The sequence below is a fragment of the Peromyscus californicus genome, unplaced genomic scaffold (genome assembly GCF_007827085.1).
Source record: "Peromyscus californicus insignis strain IS unplaced genomic scaffold, ASM782708v3 Scaffold_11__1_contigs__length_118956290, whole genome shotgun sequence".
NCBI classification, from domain to species: Eukaryota; Metazoa; Chordata; class Mammalia; order Rodentia; family Cricetidae; genus Peromyscus; species Peromyscus californicus.
Window position 1 is genome coordinate 106,250,456 of NW_026294402.1, and position 9,217 is coordinate 106,259,672.

The 9,217-nt window shown below is 42.0% G+C and overlaps 1 long non-coding RNA gene across 1 annotated transcript in view; it reads left to right on the forward strand.

The window, feature by feature from the left end:
* The window catches only part of LOC128100354 (uncharacterized), a 58,761-nt gene extending 51,104 nt beyond the window's left edge, over positions 1-7,657 (forward strand). The window contains exon 3 of the long non-coding RNA XR_008214779.1: positions 5,914-7,657. This is a non-coding gene — a long non-coding RNA (uncharacterized LOC128100354). The remainder of the gene's footprint in view (positions 1-5,913) is intronic.
* Positions 7,658-9,217: the final 1,560 nt, after the last annotated feature.

A 9,217-nucleotide genomic window follows, 5' to 3' on the forward strand; every position in this document is an offset into this window, starting at 1 on the left:
AATCCCATCCTTTGAGATGCTATCAGGCATACAGGAGGTAGGATCTCAGTAACACTCCTCAGAGCTGAAAAATCTAATTGACTGCCTCCTTTTTATCCAGATGTGGTGCTATTTTCCACTTCAATGGTTCACAGAGTGTAACCCCTCAGGGACACATTTGACCTCCAGGCACCACAGCAAAACTGTAGACCCCATCCACGCAGCTGCACAGTTCCATGCTGAGCCCTTGAACGACCTTGCTTTGACTTTGAAGAATGCAGTCTTTGCCTCAAAACTGTTATTTTCCCTTTTCTAGAATGCTCTTCCTTTATACTTTCCTTCTTTATTTGACTGTTTTATTTTCTCAGTCTGGTATCTCAGGTGTTAATGATTACTCTTAGCCTGTCTAGCTCCCAGAAATCCAACTCCTTCACCCAATTAGGATCATTCTTCATTTTCTTGTTGTAGTCTGTCATTTTGCTTCAAAGCACTAGTTAAAATGTTTAATCATATATTTATTTTGATTTCTTAACAAATAAGGTTGCGTGTTAATTTTGAGAGCAAGAAATGTATTTGTTTTAGTTTACAGACCAGATTCCTCTCCCCAGTGAGGTCATCTAAACAAGACCCGCATAGTGACAGCACCAGTTGACATGCCAACATACATGGGAGAAATTTCAAAAGACCCTGTCCCTAGACCAAGAGATACAGGCTGCTAAGGGAAGGCGAATCAGTTTCTTCTAAGGACGAGAACCCCTTATAGGTTAGTAAATCCCAAGTGACCAGTCCTAAGCACCGAAGCACATATACACATGAGCAACGTGGAATGGACTTAGTGGGATGTATATTTGCATATAACAATACTAAGGAAAGGGTCATGAAATTGAGGAGTGGGAAGGACATGGAGTTGGAGGCAGGGGAGCGGGAGGAGTGAAAATAGTGTAAAAATACGGTATTCCTCTATGAAATTACCAAAACATTTTAATTTAAAAAGTCCTTGTCATTTAGCATATGTAAACTTGATAAAATATGGAATGGGAGATGAGTGAAAATGTAAAGATTTCATGGATTTAGCAATTTAGCAAAAATTTAGTTCTAACCAGAACAATGGCAAAGCCCTCCTGAATTTAGTGAGGACTGAAATGGAAGAAGAAATAATACTTGGGAGGGAGGGCAGACTGAAAGAACAAGCGCTCTGGAGTCCGACAGCTCTCTCAATTTACATGGTGTGAATTTGAACAACACGAATTTAGAGCATGAACTTGAACAAGTGGCTTGAATAAGTTTCACAGTGAAATTGAGGCTTTGAGATAACACTTGGAAAGACTGAACCTGCTCCTGTGTGGGAGCCCCCGGAGGCTTCCTAGTGACAAATTACTCAGGGTCAGAGAATCTGAGCTTGCTTTACCCAGCAGGGCTGCACAAAGAGATGATTTGGCCACGGGCATGGTTACCAGGTGTTTGGAAGGGTCTACACTTAGCTGTATGGTATGCTTTGATCTTGCAAGGGGGAGGTCTTTGCCCCACCCCTTGTCATATTATAAAAAGCCCTTTTGAATAAAGAACGAGGCTGTTGGGTATTGACCCAGGCCCTCCTGAAGCTATCCTGTGTTTCTGTCTTTCTTCTCGTCATCTAGGTCTCTCTTTCTATCTGATATCCTCTTACCCCTCTCTCCTCCACCTAAGAACCCTTTGAAAGGTAGGAGCTGGACTCCTACAGACTCCCACACTCCTGGTGTGAAATAGGTAGCCTGTCCATGGTACATGACAGCGCTGGTCATCAGGCAGGTATGGCAGGGCTTTCTATATCAATCTAAGAGACTGAGTGAATCAAGGAGAGCATAAGAGACAAGGGTCAGGTGGGAGACCAGGACCTGGACTTGGCTATAACTGGAGTTTCCCATGGGTGAGGAGGAGAGAAAGCATGCCTTGATCAGTTTCTATCTACTTTTTTCTCTTCTCCTTGGTATTACTGGGGATCCATGGAAGATAACTGAGAGAGGAGATGATCAGAGCCAAGTGTCAGGAGGGTGCCTCTGACAGCCCAGTAGGGAAAGGTCCAGGCAAGGAAGCCTAATATGAGTTGCTATGGCAATAGTGAGGGAAATTCTCCACCACTGGCACCAATCTGTGAGAGTTTGAAGGACAAATAGTCCTGGCAGGACATGCACTGGTGAAACTCAATTCAAAGCATGGATCTTTTAAATTTAAATGTTCCTGAGGATTTGAGATCTGGAAGGCAATCTTGCTTTTCTCTGGGTCAATTTGACAAACCCAACAAAAATACATGAACAACTTAAGAATGGGGTTTGGCGCCTCTGTTACATGAAAGATATGTAAAAATGCTATGAATATCAGACATGCTGGTCATATTCAGACATTTTCACATATTGTCAGTAGATATAAAGCATGAGCTTTCACACTGTGCTAGCTTTCTGTCACTGCGACAAATGCTTAAGATAATAAACTTGTAAAGAGAAAGGTTCGCTTTGGCTCCCAGCTTTGGAGGCTCTGTGGTTCAGTTCATTGTCCTCTGTTACTGTGGGCATGTGGAAACACATCTTTTTTTTTTTTCTTTTGTAAAAAATAGTTTTTTTTTTAAAATACAATATATTCTATTTATAGTTCCCCTCTCTCTACTCTTCTTAGTTCCTCCTCACTTCCCTCTTCTGCAGATCCATTCCCAATCGGTCTCTTGTTAGAAAACAGATGTCTAAAGGTGTGCTTGACATAAGCTAAAGTCATCTGAGAGGAGGGAACCTCAGTTAAGAAAATGCCTCCACAAGATAAGATTGAGTTGTAGGCAAGCCTGTCAGGTGTTTTCTTAATTGGAGATTGATGGGGGAGGGCCCAGCCCATGCTGCATGCTGCCATCCCTGGGCTGGTGGTCCTGGGTTCTACAAGAAAGCAGACTGAGCAAGCCATGAGGAACAAGCCAGTAAGCAGCACTCCTCCATGGCCTGTACATCAGCTCCTGCCTCCAGGTTCCTGTCCTGACTTCATTTGGTGATGAACAGTGATGTGGAAGTGTAAGCCAGTTAAACCCTTTTCTCCCCAACTTGCTTTTGGTCATGATGTTTCATCACAGCAATAAAAATCCTAATTAAGACAAAGGAATAATAGTAAAATAAAATAAGATAAAACAAAACTAAATAAATCAGAATAGAACAAAACAAAAAGACAGAAGAGAGCCCCCCAAAAGCACAAGAAACAGATATGGATGCAGAGACCCACTCATTTGCACACTCAGGAATCACATAAAACACAAACCCAGAAGCCATAATATATATGCAAAGGACCTGTAGGGTAAAAAAAATAAAAATGAAAAATGAATAAAAGTAAAAGACTGAGAGAGAGAGAGAGAGAGAGAGAGAGAGAGAGAGAGAGAGAGAGAGAGAGAGAGAGATCCCTGACATGACATCATGAGACAAGGAACCTCCATAGATGTTGTTGAGTTCATTTTCTCTTGGCCAGCTACAGGTTAGGTGAGGCCTACCCTTAAAAGTTGTCTGTTTCTCCACTGAAACTCCCTTAGAGAACAGTAACATTTTGTTTTCAAGTGGTTACCAACTTCCAGGGCCCCTTCTGGTGTGTAGACCTGTGTGGGCCCTGTGTATGCCATCTCAGTCTCTCTGACTTCATATGTGCACCAGTTCTTTGTGTTTAGGACTTTAGAAGTCCTTCATCCCCGCTGGCTCTCAAACTCTTTCTGCTTCACCTTCCACAGGTTTCCCTGAGCAGCGAGGGGAGGGGTGATGCAGACATCCCACTTAGGGCTGAACATTTCAAGCTCTCTCACTCTCTGCATACTGTCTGGCTGTGGGTCTCTGCCTTTGGTCTCATCTGCTGCAGGAGGAAGTTCTCTGATGATGGCTGAGCGAGGTGCTGATCTAGGAGTACAGCAGATTGTCATTAGGAGTCACTTTAGTAGGTGACACATCTTAAGTAAAGAAGTGAATGGCAAAATAGAACTACCCATCATATGACAGAGAAGTAACAAAAGAGAAGAGGAAGGCTGGGGTCCCACTATCCCCTGTAAGGGCATACCTTCAATGACCTAACTTGTCCCACTAGAACCCCACGTTAGGTACTCCATCATCTCCCAATAGTGCTGCCACTTTGGGGACATTTGTTGGATACCCACCCAAATCACAGCACAGCCAAAATCTAGGCCTTGGGGTAAAAGAAGACTGTGAGACATCCACAGGCCAGCCTTTATTTTATTTTTTTTTTTTGAGCCAGAGTCTTAACTATGTAACCCAGCTGACCTAGAACACAAGAGATCCACCTGGCTCTGCCTCCTGAGTGCTGGGATTAAAGGTGTGTCCCAACATGCCTGACGACAAAGGGCAGTAATAATGACTTCTTTCTTATCCTAGATAAATTTCTATCTAAATGTGTGTGTATATATATATAATATATATGTTATATATATATATATATATATATATTACATATATTTATATAGACATGGGCACAGACACACACACAAACTCACAAACATGCATGTATGTGTGTGTATACATGCATGTATATATCTGTAATTGTGTGTATATATATTTTTATCCAGACCTGTCTGTATATTTCTATAATTGTTCTTGGAGCTCAGTTATCACAGCTTATAGCAGAATTTAGTGGAGTACTTCTGAAAAACTCTGATAAAAATCTCTCTATATCAGAATCTTAAAAATTATCCCCTAAAGAGCATGGCTATGGTAGAAAGACACTCAGATTCTAGCCAGAGCAACACTTCTGGCACACACGACTCTGAATGACAATTGAATGAAAAATTAATAGATCTATACATTAAAAAATTAATCATCGCCAGGCAGTGGTGGCTCAAGCCTTTAATCCCAGCACTCAGGAGGCAGAGGCAGGTGGATTTCTATGAATTCAAGGCCAGCCTAGGCTATACAGTGAGTTCCAGGACAGGCTCCAAAGGTACACAGAGAAACTCTGTCTCAAAAAACCAAAAAAAAAGACAGAAAAAAAGTGATCCTCTAAGAATCTTTATAAAATAATCCAAAATAAGGTATATATCTTTATAATTTTAAAGATTTTATTTTGTTTTTTAATTATGTGTGTATGTGTGTGTCTATATATGTGTATGTACCCAAAAGTGCAGGTGCACTCAGAGGCCAGAACAAGGTGTTGGATCCCTGGTCCTGGAGTTTCAGGTGGCTGTGAGTCTCCTAACATGGGTCTGGGTACACATCTCAGGTCCTCAGTCAGAGCAATAAGTTCTCTTAAGTCCTGAGCCATCCTTCCAGCCAGACATCTTTATAATTTAAAAATTTTAGAAAACTTTAATACTAATTTTTAAGTCATAAGAATCATAACTTCAGAAAAGGATGAATGCAGTACCATTGACCAATGGCTAGGAAAACGACAGCACCCCAGCTTAGCTGAAAGTGTCATAGTTATTAATAATTGATAAATGATATCCACAAAGATTCTATACCATATGTTAAAACATTGATAGAAAAAAACTACATACAAGATTGTATGTTAAGAATTTGATAAATAAAAATAATCAGAAGTTAATTGGCTAAAAGTAGAGAAAGTGGCCCATTTCATGTTAACAATAGTTTTCTTGGGAAAAATAAGCTTAAGTGTAGTATATTATACTGTTATTATAATATCTCTCAATTGTGTAAACTTTCAATAATAACGATTTACTCTTTTGTCAAAGTAACTTCTTCACAAACTCAAGGTCGTCAACAAAGTCAACAAATTTTTTAAATATAAAGCACTACCCCCAAAAGAGGAAATTTTTATCTCTAACTTACCTGGTATATTCATGTCAAAGTTTTAGGGGTACACTGTGGGAAGAGTTGTTGGCCACACAACATTGAAAATGCTTAGTTAAATAAAACTATGGAGTGTTGTTTAATATCAGACTAATTCAGACTGAATTGTTACTTTTCCCTACAGGAAGATGCCTAAGGAAGGAAGGAAGGAAGGAAGAAAGGAAGGAAGGAACTACTTGGCTCATTCCGCTGGTACAGTCTGTTATAGCAGGGGAAGACGCCTGAGAGCAGTGAGCTGTCTTAGCAAGCTTGTGAGGCAGCTGGTCCCACACATCCACCATACGGAAACCAAGAGCTGACCACTGCTGCTCACCTGGCTTTCTCCAGCCTGCCTGTGGGCTGGTGCTGCACATTAAGGGTGGGTCTCCTCTCTTTAGTTAAACCTCTCTCAGATGATTCCAAAAACAGTCAAATTCAAAGGAGATTAGCCTTCACACAGAGCATTCTATACTCTGCAGACCTATCTGACTGACTGTGTTCTGTAGCTAGAGTTTTCCTGCCTGGCCCACAGTCAGGATAAATCTCTCTCACCTGCCAGTCCCACAGCTGCTCAGACCCAACCAAGTAAACACAGAGACTTATATTGCTTATAAACTGTATGGCTGTGGCAGGCTTCTTGCTAACTGTTCTTCTATCTTAAGTTAATCCATTTCTAAAAATCTATACCTTGCCATGTGGCTTGTGGCTTACTGGCATCTTCACATGCGGCTTGTCATGGCGTCGGCTGGCAGTGTCTCCCCCACCCAGCTTCCTGTTCTCTCAATTCTCCTCTCTGTTAGTCCCGCCTATACTTCCTGCCTGGCCACTGGCCAATCAGTGATTTATTCATTGACCAATCAGCAACACATTTGACATACAGACCATCCCACAGCAGTGTTCACTCTGAAAAAGCCTTCAAGGATTGTCTCACCTGGGACAACCTTCTGGAATGTGATAATTGTAAGACAAACGGAAGTAACTACCTATGGAGTTTATATTAGACTACATACCAGTTTAAGATGCTAAAGAATTTCAAAATTTAATTTGAAATTTTAAAAATTAAAATTTCACATTTAATGTTTACAATAATTCTGCTAGCTAGGCATCATTAGCATCCCCATCATATAGGGAAGGAAACTGAGGTTATGAATGTTCCCCAAACTTACATACCAGTAGCAAACACAGACCTAGAGTCTGGAACCTATGTTTCTGCATAGACTTAGGCACGGTGACATGATGTCACCATCTGTGACTGTGTGAATGAGATTCCTCCATAGTCTTGGCCATCTGAGTCCTGGGTCTCCAGTTGGTGCTGTTTGGGGAGGCTTAGGGCTATGGCCTAACTTGGTGAACTTTCAGGCCAATTAGAGACCTTCTTAGAAGTAGAAAAATATAAATAAAAAGGAAGATGCCTAAGAAATGACACTCAAGGCTGCTCTGACCTACATACATGTGCATACATGAACTCTCACACAAATGTCCCCACACACAGGGATGTGCACAAACACACATACACCAAGTATTAATGATAAAGATGCTCAAACTGGAGAGGAGAGATACTGCCGGCGAGGGACGTTGAGATCATGATGGGAGGATGTACAGAGATGACAGACCATACTTGTGGAAACCCATGAACTGTGGACTGGTGGCTGTGGAGCCCCCATGGAACTGGACTAGGCCCTCTGGATACGGAAGACAGTTGTTTGGCTGAAACTGTTTGGGGGGCACCAAGGCAGGGGATCGGATCTGTCCCTGGTCTATGGGCAGGTTTCTGGGAATCCGGTGCCTGTGGTGTGATGCCTTGCACAGCCTTGGCGCAGTGGGAAGGGGCTTGGACCTGCCTAGGCTCAGTGTGCTGGGCTCTGCTGACTCCCTATGGGAGACCTCAATTTGGGGGAGGTGGGGATGCAGGCTGGGGAGTGGGAGGAGGGAGGAGGGGGGGTCTGTGGATAGCATGAAGAGTGAGTAGAAAATTTCTTGATAAAGAAAAAAAAAGATGCTCAAACTGCTTTATACAAGCCTAGCTGTCCTCCTGTAAATCATAAACTAACTATATGGCTCACTAACAGCTAAGCCAGGTCATGTCTTTAATCTTCAAAACAAATGTTTAAACTGAAGAATCTTTCTGACATTTAATTTATTGTCTGTGTTTGAGGCGTAAGAGATCTGAATATCTTTGGAGATAATATGATCTGTGTTTCAGATAAGATCTACCTTGTCAATCATTTCAACATTTTCCTATCACTTTTTAGATGCTCATTGCCAGGACAGAATGAATAAATGAAAATAAAATTCGATTATAATGGTTCTCATACATCACAGTGAGAGACATGTCAGTATACATGAGAGGAAAAATAGTTAGACCTTTTCAGAACAGCTAAGATAAAACATCTAGCTCTGATGACGCCATTTCTACAGGAGACTTGGTTTAGGTTTTATAACCTGTTTTGGTGTCTCACTGTAGCGTGGTCAATGGAAAAATAACATGCCAGTTAAATAAACATAGAAGAAAACATCTTTAGAAAGCTTCCCATGCTGCATCATGACAGGTCTGAGTGGTGGCAGTCTCCAGGTGTGAACCAAGTAGATTTTGTTCTTCCATAGCTTCCTTCTGGTCACGTGGCTCATAACTGGGGACTACCACCACTCAGATCTGCCAAGACACAGCTTGGGCAGCTTTCTACAGATTTTTTTTTGTGGAAAATCAACTTGAGATATGGCATCCAATGCAACCAGAGGTTGTTAAGAAAGGCCATGGCCATGTACCTGGAAATGAGAGGAGGCTATGGAAAAAAGTGCTGCAGAGACTTGGGGCCAGAACGGCTTTGGGCATCTTAGCTCCAGCCTCAATGGGCATTTGAAACCTCTGGTTTCTCTGCAGCCTGATGGGGGATTATGTATTCTAGATCTAAGCTGACTATGTATCTGAAGTTGGTGACAAGGCATTACACAGGTACACAGGAAATCCTGAATTTCAATGCTTCTTCCTAGACACCCCTCACCTCTAGTATGTGGCGACTGGTTGTGTGGGTGGCAGGGAAAGCTGGCAGTTGAGTTGGCATTCCTTCCAGAGCAAACTCAGCCCTCTGTTTAACTTTGATCACTCTCAAGACACAGCAAGACTTAATGAGCCTTTCAGAAGACTTAGGCGGAGGGCAATGGGTACCCTTAGCATGTTTACAAGCAAGAGAAAAAAATTGTGAGAGATGATGCAGGAAGTGGTAAAAGGTGGCATAAACAGGAGAGGTAATAGACAGAAAGGAGACAGAGATGAAGCAAGATGCACAGAACCAAAGGAGAAAGACCTAAAATGACAAGAAAAGAGAGAGCTTCACCAGAAGTGGAGAGTCGATTTCTGTGACGGCAGAATGCACACAGAGATCCATGGCCTCTTTAGCAGTGTTTGTCTTCCAGCCTGACCTGGACTAGTGAGCACTGATGAAAAATGT